General features: G+C 39.0%; 1 protein-coding gene and 1 pseudogene across 1 annotated transcript in view; both read right to left on the reverse strand.

Moving 5' to 3' along the window:
• Positions 1-18,610, reverse strand: part of ST6GALNAC3 (ST6 N-acetylgalactosaminide alpha-2,6-sialyltransferase 3) — a 591,033-nt gene that overhangs the window by 82,268 nt on the left and 490,155 nt on the right. The gene's annotated exons all lie outside the window — the stretch shown is intronic.
• LOC103087093 (melanoma antigen preferentially expressed in tumors pseudogene) lies at positions 10,404-11,780 on the reverse strand (annotated as a pseudogene).

An 18,610-nucleotide genomic window follows, 5' to 3' on the forward strand; every position in this document is an offset into this window, starting at 1 on the left:
CTTAGCCAACGTCTCTTTGCAGGGGCAGGAGGAAGAAAGAAAACTACTGAGCGCTCTCATGGAAGCTGTGCTAAGATCCCTTCTATGGCCTTTAGTTTTCTGTGGAGGAAAAATTTTTGCTTCACGTTTTCTCACAGTAAAATCAAACAAAACATATATTGAACCGTCAAACCAGTACAGTTTTCTCCACTGTGTAAATTAAATAAGGCAATACATGCAAAGTATTTTGTAATTGCACCCTGCTAAATCAATGTAAAATATTTGTATTATTGTTGTTACCGTTGTGATTTCTACCCCTTTGGGGTGTGAAAATTAAATTGGTTACTAAATATGCCTAACCTTTTCATCAGGGTGATGCTGAGACTCTGAAATCCTAAGTACTATCTTCCTTTGGGGAATCCTGGAGAAAACTGTACAGGTAAAAAGAGCAACATCTTAAAGAAAGTGCTGGAAACCATCAGCATGACTTCTGAGATACCTCTGGATTCTCCAGACAAAAGAGACATCAGGCATTTGCCTCTCTCGGTCTTTCCCTTTGCAGGACATGGAAAGTGATGCAGATTTTAAAATAGATGGGCCGACAAGATTTAATTTCATCTCTGGCTCAATGCCTAACATCCCTCCCTCCCTTTCCACAGGTCTCCTGCCTGCCTGGTTTGGTGAGAGTGTTGCCAAACAAGATTGAAAACTGATTGATTTCTCACTTTGATACAGCTATGTTGTTGGCTGTATTTTTCTTTAGTGGTGTTAGTTAAGTATTTAATGGAATGTTAAGAGAAAAATTCTGTCTGTGTAATGTAAACATATTGTTAGATTGCCTGAAAGGGTCACCTCTTGATTAAGCTGAATGTCAGGAGTCTCAATAGTACCTGCTCAGTATTCCAGAGAGATGCCATCAGTAAAGCCCCACATGGCACTGGGGCTGCTTGGCCTTTTAGGCATAGTCCAGATGTATTCATGGTGAGAGAGCTGGGTCAATACCACATGGGGGTTTGATCCCTTCATCTGCAATCTGATTAACAGTTTAGTTTTTCAAAAATAGAATTCTAATTACAGAATTAATCTCTCTGACCTTTATTGTACAAACATGTATACATTCTATAATCCACAACAGATCCTGATCGTTTACTAAACAAAGTTTTCCAAAGTTATCACAGCAACATATCTGTTTTTACAAGGCAGAATTAAAGACAATGGATAGATGTTGCAGACAAGTAAATTTTGCTTCAGAAACAATAAAATGAATCAAAATGATTCTCCAACTAGGCCAGTGGGAGGATAAGAAGTGATGGACAGAGGCTTCAGCTCTGGCTGTTTTAAAATAAAGTGATGTTTCGCCACCCATCAGGGATGATGCTGGGAAAGCCTGCCCAGTGACCTCCTTATAATCCTGCATTTGTTCTCGCTGTACCATCCCCGTTACCACTATGTTAGTTCAAGCCCTACTTATCACATCTTAGGACTGTATCTACATTCTTGAGCTTGTTTCCTCATGTACAGTTTCAGTCTCTGACACCCTGTCTTCCACATTCACACTTAATAACCTGTTGTTTTTTCTTTGTAACAACTTTGTTGTGCTATAACTCACATATCATATTATTCATTCATTTAAAGTACACAGTTTGGTGAGTTTTAGTACATGCACTAAGTTTTGTATCAATTCCGACCTAATTTAGAACATTTTTATCAGCCGCCAAAGAAACCCTGCACCCATTAGCAGTCATTCCTCATACCTGCCCCAGCCCTAGGAGACACTAATCAATCTCCTTTCTGTCTCTATAGATTTGCCTATTCTGAATATTTCGTATTAGTGGAATTATACAATACATGGCCTTTTTTGACTGACTTATTTAGCATAATGTTTACAATGTTCACCCATGTTGTAGCATTTATCTGTACTTTTTATTGCTTAATAATATTCTATTTTATGTATATACCACATTTTTAAAATACATTCATTACTTGACAGGCATTTGGGCTGTTTCCACTTTTGGGCCATTATGAACATTGCTGCTGTGAATATTCAGGTACAAGTTTTTGTGTGAATATAAGTTTTCATTATCTTAGAGTGAAGTAACTAGAACATGTACAACTGTATGTTTAACATTTTGAGAAACTATCAGATTGTTTTTCAGAGCAGCTGCACCATTTCACATCCCAGCAGCAATGTATGAGGGCTCCAGTTTCTCCATCTTTGCCAACTCTCATTATCTATCTTTTGATAATAGTTACCCAAGTGGTTAGAAAGTGGTATCTCATTGTGGGTTCGATTTGCATTTCTCTGATGTCTAATGATGTTGAATATCTTTTCATGTGCTCTTGACCATTCATACATTTTTTTGGAGAAATGTCTATTCAAATCTTTTGCCCATGTTTAAATTGGGTTATTTGTCTTTTTTGTTATTGAGCTGTAATAACTCTTTACATAGTCTAGATACAAGCCCCTTATCAGATAAATAATTTGCAAATATTTTATCCCATTCTGTGGACTGTCTTTTCATTTTCTTGTCAGTGTCCTTTCAAGCACAAAAGGTTTTAGTTTTGATGAAATCCAGTTTATCTGTTTTGCTGTTGTTGCTTATGCTTCTGGTGTCAGGTGTAAGAAACTATTGCCTGATCCAAGATCACAAAAATTTGCTCCTGTGTTTTTTTCTAGGAGTTTTATAGTTCTGTTTACTCCATTTAAGTCAGTAGTCCACTTTGTTACTTTCTGTGTATTGTATGAGGTAGGGTCCAACTCCATTCTTCTGTATGTGGATACATAGTTGTCCTAACACAGTTTGTTGAAAGGGTGCTCTTTACTACACATAAAGATATGGTTTCATTTCATTTCACACTCAAAATTCTTTAGTAGTTCCCTATTGAGTATACTTTGATTTCTAGACTTGGACTCCATGAACCAGAAAAGCAAAATAATTTTGGAAGACTTAGGTAAGGTTGCAAACTTTTTATTATTATTCGGGAGAGCAATAAGTAAAGCAAATAGTGTTTATATACTCTCTCTACATAATTTAACAAGAATGTATTTTACGTGGATGCACATACCAGGAAAGAAAATAATCTCAGAAGTATTTTAAGTAAATTTAGCTTTATTAAAAACTCAGCAGATTGCCCTTCTTTTTTTCATGTTCCTGTGTACTGGTGGAAATATTTATCACAGTCTGTCATTTGTGAAACGTCATGACTCCTCCTGCCTAAGAAGCTTCATTTCTTGTCATGTTCCTCCTACATACCTTATGATGATGTAGCCATACTGAAAAAACAGGACTTAGTTTCTTATCTTCTTTGCTTCTGGCTGGGAACGTCCCCGCCCAATCCCATTCTCCAAATGCAAGAAGCATACATATAAACTCTAACATATTATGAATGGTATAATAGTGATACAAAGGCCATAGGAGTGCAAGAGTTAGTTTCCAGCTTATCTAATCTACATTTCTTGGGAAGGGAGTTAGCATAATTAATGCAAAAGCCTAGTTAAATCTCAGTATCACTACTAACTATTGACGAGACAACATTTCTTAGATTCAGATTTATTACCTGTAATTGGAGATAATCGTGTCTGTCCCACAGGGTTACTGCGAGGATCAAATGATTTAAAAAATGTAAGTTACCCAGTGCAAAAGCTAGATGCATAGTAGATGATCAGTAAATGTTGTTTGACTTCCTCTCAGTTCTATATTAGTGGTTTGCAACCCTGACTACACATAGTATCACCCGGGGAATTTGAAAAAACCCATATCCCATCAACAAGCTAATCCTAAAATTCATATGAAAATTCAAGGGAATACTCTTGAAAAAGAGGAAACAAGGTTGGAGAACTCATACTTTTTGATTTCAAAATTTGCTCCATACAGCAATACTCAACTGATTTTTCGCACGAATGCCAAGATAATTCAATAGAGGAAAAACAGATTTTTTTCACAAATAGTACTGGGACAACTACATACCTACAGGAAAAAGAATAAAGTTCTTCACACCATACACAAAAATTAACTAAAAATTGATCAGAGACCTAAGTGTAAGAGCTGAAACTATAAAACTCTTAAAAGACAGTACAGGAGTAAATATTCCTAACCTTGACTTAGGCTAAGCCTTCTTAGATATAATACCAAAAGCACAAATGACAAAAAAATAAATAGGTAAGTTGGACTTCATCAAAATTAGAAACTTTTGTGCTTGAAAAGTAGAAAGACTCCCAAAGAATGAGAGAAAATATTTCTAAATTATATATCTGATAAGGAACTTCTATCTAGAATATATAGAGAATTATTACAACTCTATAACAAAAAGACCAGTGACAAATGGGCAAAAGATTTGAACAGATATGTCTTCAAAGAAGATATACAAATGGCCAAAAAGCATACGAAAAGTTGCCCAACATCATTAGGCATCAAGGAAATACAAAGCAAATCCACAACGAGATAGCACTTCATAACCACTTGGGTGACTATTACCAAAAGATAGATAATAATGAGAGTTGACGAAGTCGTAGAAGCTGGAACTCTCATATGTTGTTGCTGGGGATGTAAAATGGTGCAGCTGCTCCGAAAAACAATCTGATAGTTTCTCAAAATGTTAAACATAGAGTTAGCACATGACCCAGCAATTCTAGTTCTAGGTATATATCAAAAGAATCAAAAAACATATGTCACACAAAAACTTGTATATGAACGCTCATAGCAGCATTATTCACAAAAGCCAAAATAGTAAAAACAATCCAAATGTCTATTAACTGATAAATGAATAAATAAAATGTATAGGTATATACCCATATAATGGAATATTTTTCTGCCACAAAAAATAAAGTGCTGATACATACTGCATCATGGACAAACCTTGAACACATAATGCTAAAGAAAGAAGCCAGTCACAAAAGGCCTGTATGATTCCACTGATATGAATTATACAGAATAAGCAAATCTATACAGACAATAGATTAGTGGTTGCCTAGAACTGAGAGGGATTAGGGATATTGGGAGTGACTGCTAAGGGTACAGTTTCTCTTTGGGGGTGATAAAAATGTTCTAAAATTGATTGTGGTGATGGTTGCACAGCTCTATACAGAAAACACTGAACTGTACACTTTAAATGGATGGATGTGGTGTGTGAATTATATATCTCAATAAACCTATAAAAATGCCCTACTCCCAGAGTTTCTGATTCAGTTATTCTGGGACCCTGGCCTTAAAAATATATAGATTCCTGGTAATTCTAATGTGCTCTTTATCAACTTCTTCCTTTAGTGTTCCTGACCCATCTACTCTAGAAAAATTCATTCAATCTGCCACTCGTGCTCCCTTCTTTACACCTGCTATTTTCTCACTCTTTCTCCAGTTGCTCATGATCCTCACTCTGCCCTATCCCCAAATCAGAACTAATCAACGTGACTCACCTTCTTTGGATCTGATTCAAATGTCATCTCCAGCAGACCTTAAATGACCAGCCCCACTTTGCTTTGCGGTGTTCTCCACATTGATTTGTTCACATGCGCTCGTTAGAATCACCAACATAGGTTTGCAAGTGGGAAGAAAGTTTTAAGGGAAATAGTTGTCCACCCTACCCCCATCATTTTGGTTTTGCAGCTGATACAAATGGGGTCCAGAGGAAACAGAATTCAATTCCAAGCATTCGCCTACTTTGCCTTTGCTGATATTTAAAAAAAATTATCTCAAGCAGTTCCTCATGTATTTATCTTCCTGATTACATTACAATCATCTTGAAGATATACAGTAACTTCACGTTGCGTGAATTTCCTGTGCCCGTTAACAATGAAATATACGTTTACCCTAATGAGCTGACATTTCTAGTGTCTTCCTGAATTCCCTTCTTGTATTATTCAAGGAAACTTTTACATTTAAGGGCATTAAGGCTATTTTATAAAAGGCAATAATCAATGCCTCTGTTTCCATTACACCGAAGACAAAGAATTTAACCTGCCAAAGGGGACATTTAGGTAACCTTGGGTAAATTACTCAACTTGTCTGAACCTCAGTTTCTAACTGTAAAATGACAGAATACCAATTATGTATGTTTTTCGTGAGTACAAGTTAATGCTCTTTAATGTTTAGGGAGTGCTTAACTGTGGTATCCGCTCAGGCAATATTTGTTACTTTTATCATCATAGTCATTATGGTTATTGGAAGTATTTCTAGTCTGGAATCAGTCCTTAGCAACCCAAAGATTTTTACATAGCTGGAATTTACTTTTGCTTCAGAGCATTGAACGGTGCTCTTCATGGGCCTGTTTTGAGTTAATACAGTTCCTCAGATAACTTTCATCCAATAAGTATAAATGCTGATAAGACTACATGCAACAAATGTTCCAAACACTAATTTCCAGCAGTCCCTGCATCAGTCCGTATGTCTAAAGGAACTGGCTTTATTAACCAAGTAAACCTCCAGACTTCAGCCTTAAGAGAAGGAAGAGCCTGTGTCCCCAGAAAGCACTGGCTCCATCAAGCACTAGCATTCTCCAAGGGTGGGCAGGGGTGTCCTCATTAGTTAAGTTCTTCCGCCAATTTTCACATTGAAGTTTTGTTTTGAAGCTGAGTAAAGCTGGCTTAATTGGGTTTTCCCCCCTGTAGCAGAAGTTTTGGGGGAAGGTGTATAACTTGAAAAGTCATTACATATCTAACTGTAATCTGAGAAACTTAAAATTCACAGATGCACCTTATCTGTCAAATATGGAGACAGCTGGCAAATGCAGACCACAAAGGTGGAGATTTAGTACACAACTGCATGAATTGTTGCTGCTTTCCTGTGTTTATTACTTCACAGTTAATCAAAGAGATAACTCCCAGGAGTTTGGTATCTTTCTCCCTATGTTCTATATGATGAGGCAGGAAAGAGAAAAGAATATTCTTTCTCTTTGTAACACATTTCCAATTGGAATAAGGCAGTTGGTTCACAAAACCTGGAATGAAAAACTAACATTAAATGTTTTAATCCATTTCTGAAATCTTTTTTAAAGCCAACAGACCAGGACATCGCATTATTGTTACTATTTGTGTACAGTTTTTTGGTACAGTAACTTCTCAGTAATTGTATGAATATGTGCATATAATTAGGATAGATATTCAGAAACAGGATTGCTCAACAACCATCAAAACGATATTTCTACCCTGACCTGACATTTTACCACCAAGAGCAATTACACTGAAATAATTTTGTAATATGGAAGCTCTAATTATTGAACAGAATATAGTTTCTTTGCTGAGCATCAGAACTACAAAAGGTTTCACAGGTATGTGAGTCTCAAAAATGATGCAATTACCCAAGATGAATAAAAACAGAGGAAAAACCAAAAGTGGAGCTAAGGGAACAAGAGCAGATGCATTCTTCACCACCATCCGTGCTACCCAGGACAGCTTCTAGGAGGACAAGCCCTCCCAGTTCACAAGCAGGACCCAGTTACCTGGAGCAGTTAAGGGCCTGTTTCCTAAATGACTCTTAATATAGGCCTCACCAAGTTTTTAGCCAATGGCCAGCATGATTCACCTACTCAGCCAATAAGGTCATTATGGCACCGGGATCAAGTTACCTCAGAAATCCTTGGCTGATAGGAAGTTCTTCTACCCCCTTATTTCATGGTCCAGAATAAGCAGAGCTAATACTTCCACCCACTTCATCTCTCACTGTTCATACCTTTTGCTATTACACGTTTTACATATTTCATTTTAAAAATGTAGAAATGCAAAAAAGTGAAAGAAATAAAGAAGTTATGAACTAAAGACACAAAGATCTAAAAAGAAACTTATGTAAAGTAAAATAAAAATAATAATTGCTTAAAAACCTTAGGGTTTCTTGTCCTTTAGGAAATGACCCAGGTATCTCTATGAAATACTCTTGAACACCAATGTGTATTATTTTAAGAAGTAAAAGATGTTAACATTAGAAAATCTATTGACGCATTATATAATATTAACAAAGTAAAGAATAAAGAATCCATGATAAACTCAATAGATGCCAAAAAAGTATTTAATAAAATTTAACATTCATTTGTGTTTAACTCTTAGAAAATTAGAATAAAAGGGAACTTCCTAAGCTTGATAATTATCATCTATCAAAAATCTATACCCAGGATCAAACTTAACAATGAAACTTAACAATGTCTCCATTAGAGGTAGAATAAGACAAGGATGCCTGCTATCACTACTCCTTTTTAATGCTGTTAGGAGGTCTCAGTCAACACAGTAAGAAAAGAAAAATAAAATGAGGTACATAATGGAAGGACAGAAACAAAACTGTATTTTTGTGTAAAAGATCAGTGTGTTTGCGTAAATAATCCACGAGAAGCTACAGACCATTAGAATTAGTCATTGTTCAGCAAGGTGGCTAGATACAGGATCAAACTAAAAGTAATAATAGGATTTCTACACAGCAGTAATAACTCATTCAAGAACAGTAATATTAAAAAGTACCTCATTTACAATAACAACAAACTAAAACATAGCTAAGAAAAAATATAACAAATATGTGTTGATCTTTGTGGAATAAATTATAAAATTACTTTCCAATTGACATCAAAGAACTAAATAGACAGAGAGGTATACCAAGTTTATGGATAAGAAGGCTCAAATTAATCTATGTATAAATGCAACGACATTCAAATTTTCAACAGCGAGACGTTATAAGCCAATCTTGAAATCCATTTGAAAGAGCACAAAAGGTCAATAATAGTAAGACCATTTTGAAGAAGAAAAGGGCAGACATGGCTCAACCTATCAGATATCACAATTAGTAATAATAATAGTGATGCTACAGCTAAAAATAATAGCAGCTGACTTTTACTGAGTATTTATTAAATGCCAGGCAAAACCTTTCATGTGTTATGAGTTTGGTACAATTATTGTCACCGTTTTACAGTTAAGCAAGAAATGAGGGCACAAAGAGATTAAGGAGCTCTCTCAAGGTACCAAGGCTAAGCAATGGCAGAGTTAGGATTTAAACCCAAGCAGGTACTGAGCCCCTGCACCTAACCCTATGCAATAATGTCTCTAAAGCTATGGTGATACACACGGTGTCTTATTGACCCAGGGATAGAAAAACAGCCACTGAAATATAATACTGAACCCAGAAAGTGACCCAGGCATAAATGGAAACTTGATTATCAATCAATGATCAAAAAGGAAGCATTCAATAACGCTGCTGCGATTGCTAGTTATCCATGTGGAAAAAATAAAACTAGATCCCTTTATGTTACATAAAAATAATTCCACCTGGACTAACTGTGGGAAGCAAAAACTTGAACTCTTTTTAAAGAGAATATGGGATGATATCTTTAAGATTTTGGACGTAAAGAAAAGGATTTTTTGCATAAGACATAAAAAGCCCAAACCACAAAGTCATAAGTTGGTATATTTTACTGTATTAAAGTTTAATACTTCTATTCACAAAGCAACACTGTAAACAACATGAGTAGTCAAGCAACAGTCTGGGAAAGATATTTGTACTGTGTGTTAACAAAAAGGATTGCTATCCAGAATATATAAAGAACTTTACAGATCAGTAAGAAAAAAAAAAACAACTCCCTGTTCCCCTAAAAAGGGCAATGGATGTGAATAGGCAATTTTCATAAAAGGAAACCTGATTGGCTGACATACCTATTGAAAGGTCCTCAACCTTCCCCATTGTCAGGGAAATACACAATAAAAGAATGAGATACCATTTCACACCAATAGATTGACAAAAATCAGAATCTGATACCAAATGTTGAGTACAGAAGCAGTTTCTCTCATCCACTACAGAATTTTGGCACAAAGAAAATTGAAGAAATATACCTCCTTCACCCTGTAACTTTATTCCTCGATAAATACCTTAGAACAAGAAACTCTCACACGTGGGACAAAGAAATATGTAGAAGAAAGTTAATCATGGGTAGCATTATTTGTAATAGGAAAGGACTGTAAACAGTCAATCAAAATACCGAGAGAAAAAAGGATAACTAAGTTGTGGTATATTTATACAATGAAACAGTACCTACAAAAATAGGGTTAAATATCAATAACATGATAGTTCAAAAATATTGGAGAATAATACTTTTTTTTTTTTTTTTTTTTTTCAATTATACTGAGGGTCTCTTTATTTCTGACCATTTCTTTACAAAATCCACCCAGGGAGAGCTCCAACATATGTGTCTCAAGCTCGAATCCACCTAAAGAAATTTGGATTCATATTTCTGACTCTATAGGACACATGTCCCCTAAAGGCCTATTCTCAGAGTTAACTTTTCCCTCTGCAATCCTGCACCCTTGCTTAATCACTTTTTCTTTTCACATTTACATTGAGCAGATATCTGAAACCCTGGGTCTGTTTTCCCTTTATGATTCAACTACGTCCTAGGTAACAGTTTCCAAGTGCTCAGAAGAAAGCTTTTGACAGATGCACCCAAGTAGTTAGGGTATTTCAGCGGTATACGATGGGCTGGGGATGAGAGAATGTGTTATCTCCACAGTGCAGACAGGGGCTGGAACTAATCCAAATGATCCTGGGATGTCCTAAGACTCTCAGAATCTCAAACAGTTCAGCCCGACACTGTGCAAGTCTCCCAGGTTGGAGGATTCCCTGAGAGCTATAACTCTCCTGAGGGACAGGATACAGCTCTTGACTTAAACTGGGCAGCCCGGGGGTGTGTTGCAGCAGCTTCTCCATGACGGCCATGGAGAGGAGGTTTCCACGCAGGCTGAAGAACGTGAGCTGGGAGCAGCGGCTCAGGGGTTGCAGGATGGTCTCAAGATGGGAGTCCATGATACCACACTGATCTAAGTACAGTTCCTGGAGGGTGGCTGCAACTTTCTCCAACAGAACCGGGAGGAGCTCAGGACTAGAGTAGGTCAAGGTGACGCCACTCAGATCCAGGCCCTTTAGCTGACTGATGTTCGGACACTGGGACAGATGGCTCAAGTCTGAATCTGAAAGGAGGCAGTGAGTTATTGCAAGGTTGTCCAAGGGGGTTGTCAGACACCTGAGCATCTCATCCAGACAGCCTTCAAGGAAGGAGGGAGATTCCATGCAGAGATCCCGGAGGTGGTGCAGCCTGAGGAACTGAGAGGTGATTTGGACAATGTGCTGTTGTTCCAGCTCCTCAAGTGCAGAGACATGGATGTGGGAGAGAAGGAGTCTCTGCACTTTATTCATCTGGCCCAGGAGAGGAGCAAACACGGCCAGGGTGGACAGATGGCAGGTGCAGTTCACTTGCACCTCCTGGATACAGTTCAGTTGCACCCTACTCAGGACCGTCATAATATTTTACGCGGGCATTGAAAGAATCCTCAGCTTCTTACAGCACAGGTGTATGGAAACTTTTCTCTGCTCCACCCACCTGATGAGGTAGGTGAGGAATCTATCCATGGTCCTTTCTTTGAGGTGAAGTTCTATGAACACAGCCACGGGAGCCAAGGACTGCTCTGCCCTTGACTTGTCCGCAGCCCCTGGTACCATCAGAGTGCTTGAGTACCCATGGGCCCCATCTCCACACCACTTTCTCCAGAAGTCTTGTCCAGTATGGCTTAAATCCAGCACCTGCAGTTTGCACCTCCTGGGGCGATCCTGCTGGGCAACTAGGACATCAATACCGTCCAACACTGCTTGTAAGGTCCCCCGGTGAGGCATCTGCATCAGACCCCCCAGAGGCAGGCGGACAAAGGGCCAGGCTTGCACCATGGCCTTCAGGCCCTCACTGTGTCTCCCACAGAAGGCCAAAATGAACAGTGGTGGGAAGAGCTCGGTGGGCAGATACTCCAAAATGGAGATGACCAGGGTCTCATCCCTCAGCAGGCTCATTCCCGCCAGGCCCAGGAGTCTGGGTGGGTTCCAGACACTCATTCTGACTCTGCTCCAAAAGGAATCCTGTGGAAACAGCTCTGATGTGGTTGGCAGGGTGCTCAGTCCTAAGACCGGGTGGAGAACCCAGACAGTGACTCCAGAGAAAGAAGTTTCTCGAGAATAATACTTTTAATATTCATATAATTCATTATAGTTTTTATACAAAGTAGAATATTTATATACAGCTGGGAAACATGTACAATGATACCCTATAGTTTTATATTGCTTATGGATATGTATACAGTCATAGTATAAAAGCATAGCCTGGTAAACCCAAATTCAGGATACTGTTTACCTCCAGTGAGAGAAAGGCAGGAGTAGCAGCAGGAGCATGGAGCCAGGGGAAGGGACACAGGGACTTCAGCTGTATTGGAAAGGTTTTTTTTGTCAAAACACAATAGCCTCCACTGACCACAAAGGCCTATGGCAAAATCTGCAAATCTGATAGAGCTGGGTAGTGGGTATTTGAATGTTCAGTATTCCATTTCATTTATATTTTACCTCTCTTTATATTTGAAATAATTTTAATAAATAGAAAGGAGCTATGTGGACATCAAATTTTATAAGCAGAATCATATTTTCCCAGGAGGCTGTGATTCCACGATAATTTCAGAGGGAGCTTCTCTGTCTCTCTTCTTTTAGAAGCCAAGCAGCCCGCGACAGAAGCAATATTTATTAAGTGCCTGCCATTCATGAGGCACAGAGCAAGGTTCTGGCAATGCAGTGGTGAGAGACCCAGCTAGGGAATATGTATATATTCCAGTGGGATTACAAATGTACATCTGCAAACCATGATCAATACCATGAAGAGAAGAGCAGGGAACTATGACTGAATAACTGGGGCAGGCACATACTCCGGCAGGTTTGGCTGCCTAGAAGCTATTCACATCCCCCCTTCTCCCTTGCCTTCCTCTACGATCGAGGTTGGGAAGCTAATCATGATTTTCCAGACTCCCTTGCATCTGGCGCAGTTCTAACCAATTAGATATAGTTAGGCGCCTCTGGGGACAGGGGCCTTTCCTGAATAAAAAAGCTAAGCCTCACAGGAAGAAAGCCTTTCTGCGCCCTTAGCTCCTCCATGCCTGCAGCAGGATGTGATGTTGGGCGTGGAACAGACATCTTGAGATGAATGAATACGGAAGTCATATATTCCGGGGGTAGAGCAAGAGGGACAGGCTCCTGGGCCCTTGATGACATGGCTGAGCCATGGTACCAGCCGTGGACTGTTTACTCCGAACTTCTTTTTAGCAGGTTATAAAGATTTGTTGGCTTGGGCCACTTTTAATAAGATTTCCTTTTGCAGCCCAAATCATTCTAAACAGCTACCTTCGAGAAGATGAGACATTGAAGCTGAGGGGAGGGGTGTGGGGGGAAGCAAACCCTGCAGAAAGCAGGATGGGGCAGGGGAGATGGAGGGTAGACAAGGCCAGAAGAGGAGGGGACAGCACTTTTGAGGAACTCAGGGAAGCCCTCTGACTTGGAGCTTGATAAAGGAACTAGTTTGCAACTGGCTGGGAATCTGAATACTTGACTCTCAGGCTCCAAGCTAAGAACAGTATAGTCGATCTGTAAACAAAGGTGAATTCAATAGCACTCAGGTAGTTGCTATTTTTAGAGACTCCTCTCTATAAAACAAAGAATTAACCCCTGATCAATCTACTTGGGTTTTTGTGTTTGAATTTTTAAAAATGAAGTCCACCTAGTCACCTAAATCCAGAGATTCAGCTTCCTCTACCCCTCCTCCACTGCCTAGGAGGGAAAAAAATAATTAGCACCTCACCAGCCCCCTTGACATGAAGTAAATTGCAATGATAGGACTTCACCAGAGTCTAGCCAACAGTGTCTTAGGCATTCCCCACGCTACAAAGGTTTCTGTTTTGTCCTGTATTTATCTGAATGGGAAGAGGCAACTCCATTGTTGAAGAGAGTCTGATTGGAACAGCACAACAAAAATCTAGTTGCTTTAATCCTGTCCTCACTGGGCATTATGGAAAGGGTTGGCTTATTTTCTAATGTGCTTCCTACTGGCCTATTTCCTGGATCGTATACTTTTATGGCAAATGAAGGTTATTTTATAAGATAGTATTTACTGATCACCTGAGTAGGCAGAGTGCCAGTCCAGGCAAGAAGCCCATGGCTTGGAAGAAAAATGTCCATTTTCATCTGAAAAGTCTTAATCTGATGGGTATTCTGCGAATTTCCACTCGGCTATTTTCGAATAGACCTGGATATTTATTATTAGTTTCTGGGTCTCTCCCTCCTCTCTCCCTCAGCTTTCTGCAGCTAAACTCTAGCTCTCTCATCTTTTTACCCTTTCATCTGCATCCTCTCCTCAGGCTCCTGAATTCATTCCCCTTGTTGCTATTCTCTGCACTTCTTGCAAACTGCCTGAGCTTCCCAAGGAACGAGGTGGTGGGAACACAGCACGAGGGGCCAGGTGCTACTCAGCTAGAACTGGCCACAGAGGAACTGTAACGCCACGCCCTTCTGCACAGGCGGCCTCAACCTGGACTTCCCTTTTATCCTGCCGGATGGCCTGGCTGGCCTGAATTTAATTTGCAGACCACTGTACCCCCTGGGCCCACTTCCGGAGAACAGCTCTGTGTTTGGATCCTCCTCCCCCAGGTGTATTCACTGCCTTGCCTTTTTCAAATGCTCACAAAGTTATTATTCCCAGCCTACATACCTCAAGTCTCAAAGGTCGCTTGCATTTTATTTCTGTTGCCTGAGCTGCTCGCTATACTTTCCAAATTGGAACCATTAGTGAATTCCAAAAACAAGCAGCCTCTTCCCTCTTTCCATCCAGGTCATAAGAACGCTTAAATAAGACTCGGACCCACAGTTGTGCCAACAGCAGAGCTGGCGGCACATCTTCATCCTCCTTCAGCAGGGACCCCACCTCCACCAGCAGCCCTCAGAGCCTTCTCGGTTTACAGTAGTTTTTCAGCCAGCTTTAAACCCACACACTCAACCTTCCAAACATTTATTGGGAATTATGCTAGGTGCTGTGAGAGATTCCAAATCATGTAAGACACAATTATTGCTTTTCAAGAGGCTTCTAGATTCACAGAGTACAGGTATACCTTGGAGATATTGCGGGTTTACTTCCAGACCCCTGCAACAAAGTGAATAGCACAATATAGCGAGTCACACAGATTATTTTAGTATCCCAGTGCATATAAAAGTTATGTTTACAACATGCTGTAATTAATTAAGTGTGCAATAGCATTATGTCTAAAAAACAATGTACATAATACATTGGCTAAAACATACTTTATTGCTAAAAAAATGCTAACCATCATCTGAGCCTTCAGTGAGCTGTAATCTTTTTGCTAGTGGAGGGTCTTGCCTCCATGGTGATGGCTGCTGACTGATCAGGGTGGTAATTGCTGAGGCTGGGGTGACCCTGGCAGTTTCTTAAGATAAGAGAACAAAGACGTTTGCTGTGTCGCCTGACTCTTCCTTTCACAAATGATTTCTTTGTAGCATGCGATGCTATTTGATAGCACTTTACCCACAGTGGAACTTTCAAAATTGGAGTCAATCCTCTCAAACTCTACTTTATCAACTAAGTTTATGTAATAGTCTAAATCCTTTGTTGTCATTTCAACATTGATTAAGTTCACCTTCTATTATGGGTGTGTCCCCCAAACAGTTACAGTAGTAACATCAAAGATCACTGATCACAGATCACTGTAACAAATATAATAACGAAAAAGTTTGAAATATTGTGAGAATTACCAAAATGTGACACAGAGACAGGAAGTGAGCAAAGCGCTTTTGGAAAAATGGTGCTGATAGATTTGCTTGATGCCGGGTTGCCACAAAACTTCAATTTATAAAAAAAATGTAATAAAGGGAAGCGCAATGAGTATGCTTTTATGTACATTCATCACATTTTAATAAGCACCGTAAGCGTGCCAAGCATTATTAGGTGCTGAGGTTTCAAACAGGAAAAGTATAGAGTCTCAGTGAGTTTCCATTGTAACAGATAATGGCATATAATTATAATCCAATGCAAAAACAATAATGAAATGTACTCCTGGGATGTCATTCTCTCAGCCTTGGTTTCTTCACCTGTGAAATGGCACCATTCTTCTAAGTTGTAGTTAGGGTTTGCATAATATGAAGTAGGGACAACACTTAGTATGATGCATTACACAAAGTCTTTAGAATGTTAGTATTAATAATATCAGTTGCAAGTATAATAATAAAGTGGTTATTATTGTTAGTAGTAGTAGTACTATTATCTCCCACATTCAATCTGATTGATCAAGCTGTCTGGAACATTGTGATAGGATCATTCAGAAACATTTACTAGGTCCACTAGAAAAGAATACTGTGATGGATGCCAATACTATGATGCGCAGAAGGGGGAGAAAGCCATGCAAGTGTTAAGTGATGCTGATGCACACAAATAACTATACTACACTTGCAATGTAGTCTTCTGACTTAGGAATGCCACAAAGTGCATAGGAGGGAACTGACTTTGCATTTCAGCGTAGGGAGAAATTGATGTCATATCATAGGATCTTGTGTCATTCTGTGAGTTTCAATCCTGTATTACTCTGAATCAGAAACCCCAGATGTGTTTTTAAGGGTGGAGAGACTAAGAGGTCAGGTGAAGCTGGCTGTGGATATGACCTTCTGCTACCAAAATGAGGTCATTCCTAAGTTCTCACTGATATGCAGCAAAATGAGAATGATAACAACAATGGTGAGAGGAGTTCATGCAACTAAATGTCCATAATTTAAAGGACTGATATTGTGTTCTATCTATTTTGTGGGTGTTAAAAAGTCATCCCTTTCATAGGAGGAAAGATGCTCTGAAGACTTCCCCTCCTGTATTGGGCCTCGAAATGCTCAAAGTTCCATAATACTTATTTCTGTGAAACATTATCTAGTCCCATTTAATACCATCGATATGCTGATATCTCCTAAATGTATATCTAGTAGCAGAATACTCCTCCAAGCTTCTGATTCATGTATCTGCCTGCACTGGATATCTCACAGGCACCTTAAACTGACAAGCCCAAAAAGCGATGCTCAAGTCTCCCTTCCTGCCTCAACCTCTTCCTCTTTTGGTCTTTCTACCTCAGTAAATGGTACGTTAAATGGCAAGTTGCTCAAACAGGAATATAAGAGAAATCCTTGATACCTCTCTCTTCCTCCCACCACCCCCTCATCTATCAGTATGTCTCAGCAATTCTAGTTTCAAAATATTCTTCAAATCCAACTACTCACCATCACCATAGCCGTCACACTAGTTACGTCTGTGCCACTGAAATTTCGTCCCAACTGATCTCACTCCTTCCACTCATGTTTCCCTCCAATCCATTCTCCAATAGCATCCAGAGGCATCTTTTAAGAACATAAATCCTGCTTCAAAATCTTTAATTGTTTTCTATTACTCTTAGCATAAAGTTCAAATTTCGTATCATGGCCTACATAGTCTGAGACCTGTTAAGTCCAAGCATCAGTTTTAAAGAGGAAGAGTTCCCTGACCCTCACTGTCCATATAAAATTAATGTGTTACATGCTGTCAGAAAACCACATTAATTTCCTTAATAGCATCTTTATCACTGTGAATTTTATATACATTAGTGTAAGTGATTAAAAACTATCTCCCCCACCAGACTATATGATACTTGAGGGCATAGATTATGTCTAGCTTTGCTTTTTGTTGCATTCCCAGGGCATACTCTAGTAGCTGCAGATATTGTATGCTCAATAAATGCTCACGAATGACTGGAAAGGAAGAAAAAATATAAACATCTTTACTTGGTAAAATTAAAAAGTTACCACCCTTCATAGTACTCTAATTAAGAATAATTTTTTTTCTTGGTCTCTGAAATTCAAAGATCTGAGAAATACCGCTCTGTGGTTGAAAAAGGTAAATCAGTTTGCGCCTCTGGATGTAACGGTCTATGCGGATGGCCTGTGAAAGCTTGTGGGAGGTACTAGTAGGGACCAGCCAATGCTGGGCTGGTTCTCTGCTCTTTTGGATGGAGCAATTTCTTTGGTCTAATTCTAGCTCTAGAACTCTGGGCATGGCCTCTAGAGCTCTTAAGTAAATGCTAAAGGAGTAAAGGAGTAAAGAAAATATGGTACCCATCCCAAGGTTAAGCTCTGCATATATTAGAAAAAAATTATTTGCAAATTTTATCTGACGTGCTGATAAAGTCTAAAGATAGAAAAATTTATTTATGGTAGAACCTTGTCCATATACCAATTGGCTCTACAGTATCTCAAATCATAATATGCGGACTATAAATTAGAAAAGCAAGATTCTAAGCCAAGCAATCAGGTTTATATTCCCAGTGGCAGCTCGTGTTATAGCACTTGGATTGTTCTATCAAATAATTTATTGAGATCCAGATGTTCCAGTTTCCAATCTTCCCTGAGTGAGTGGTTGTCAGGTACTCCTGTCCAAAAACAAGGCCATTGGTACTTAACTATAGGCTCCCACACTTGTCAAATGATCTCCAAAGAATATAAAATTGCTTGTCATCTCTGTTAAAATTACATATGAGTGAGATATTGGCTATCTGTGTTGTAATTAAAAACTCAATTACAAGAAATTCCGAAATCATTATCAACTTTTTCAGGCATGAATCATCTTATCAAAAAGCAAGCTATTTATAGCTTAGGCTTTTCCCAGCATTCATAAGATGGCTGAATAGGCCCAAGGAAAGGATGAGATCTGGACCAAGGTGGAAGCATCCTAAAGGAGGGCAGAAGCAAGATGCAGACAGTGACATTACCTGTCAGGTAGCAATTCCTCTCTT

This window comes from Lipotes vexillifer, unplaced genomic scaffold, assembly GCF_000442215.2.
Source record: "Lipotes vexillifer unplaced genomic scaffold, Lipotes_vexillifer_v1.1 scaffold419, whole genome shotgun sequence".
Classification (NCBI taxonomy): domain Eukaryota; kingdom Metazoa; phylum Chordata; class Mammalia; order Artiodactyla; family Lipotidae; genus Lipotes; species Lipotes vexillifer.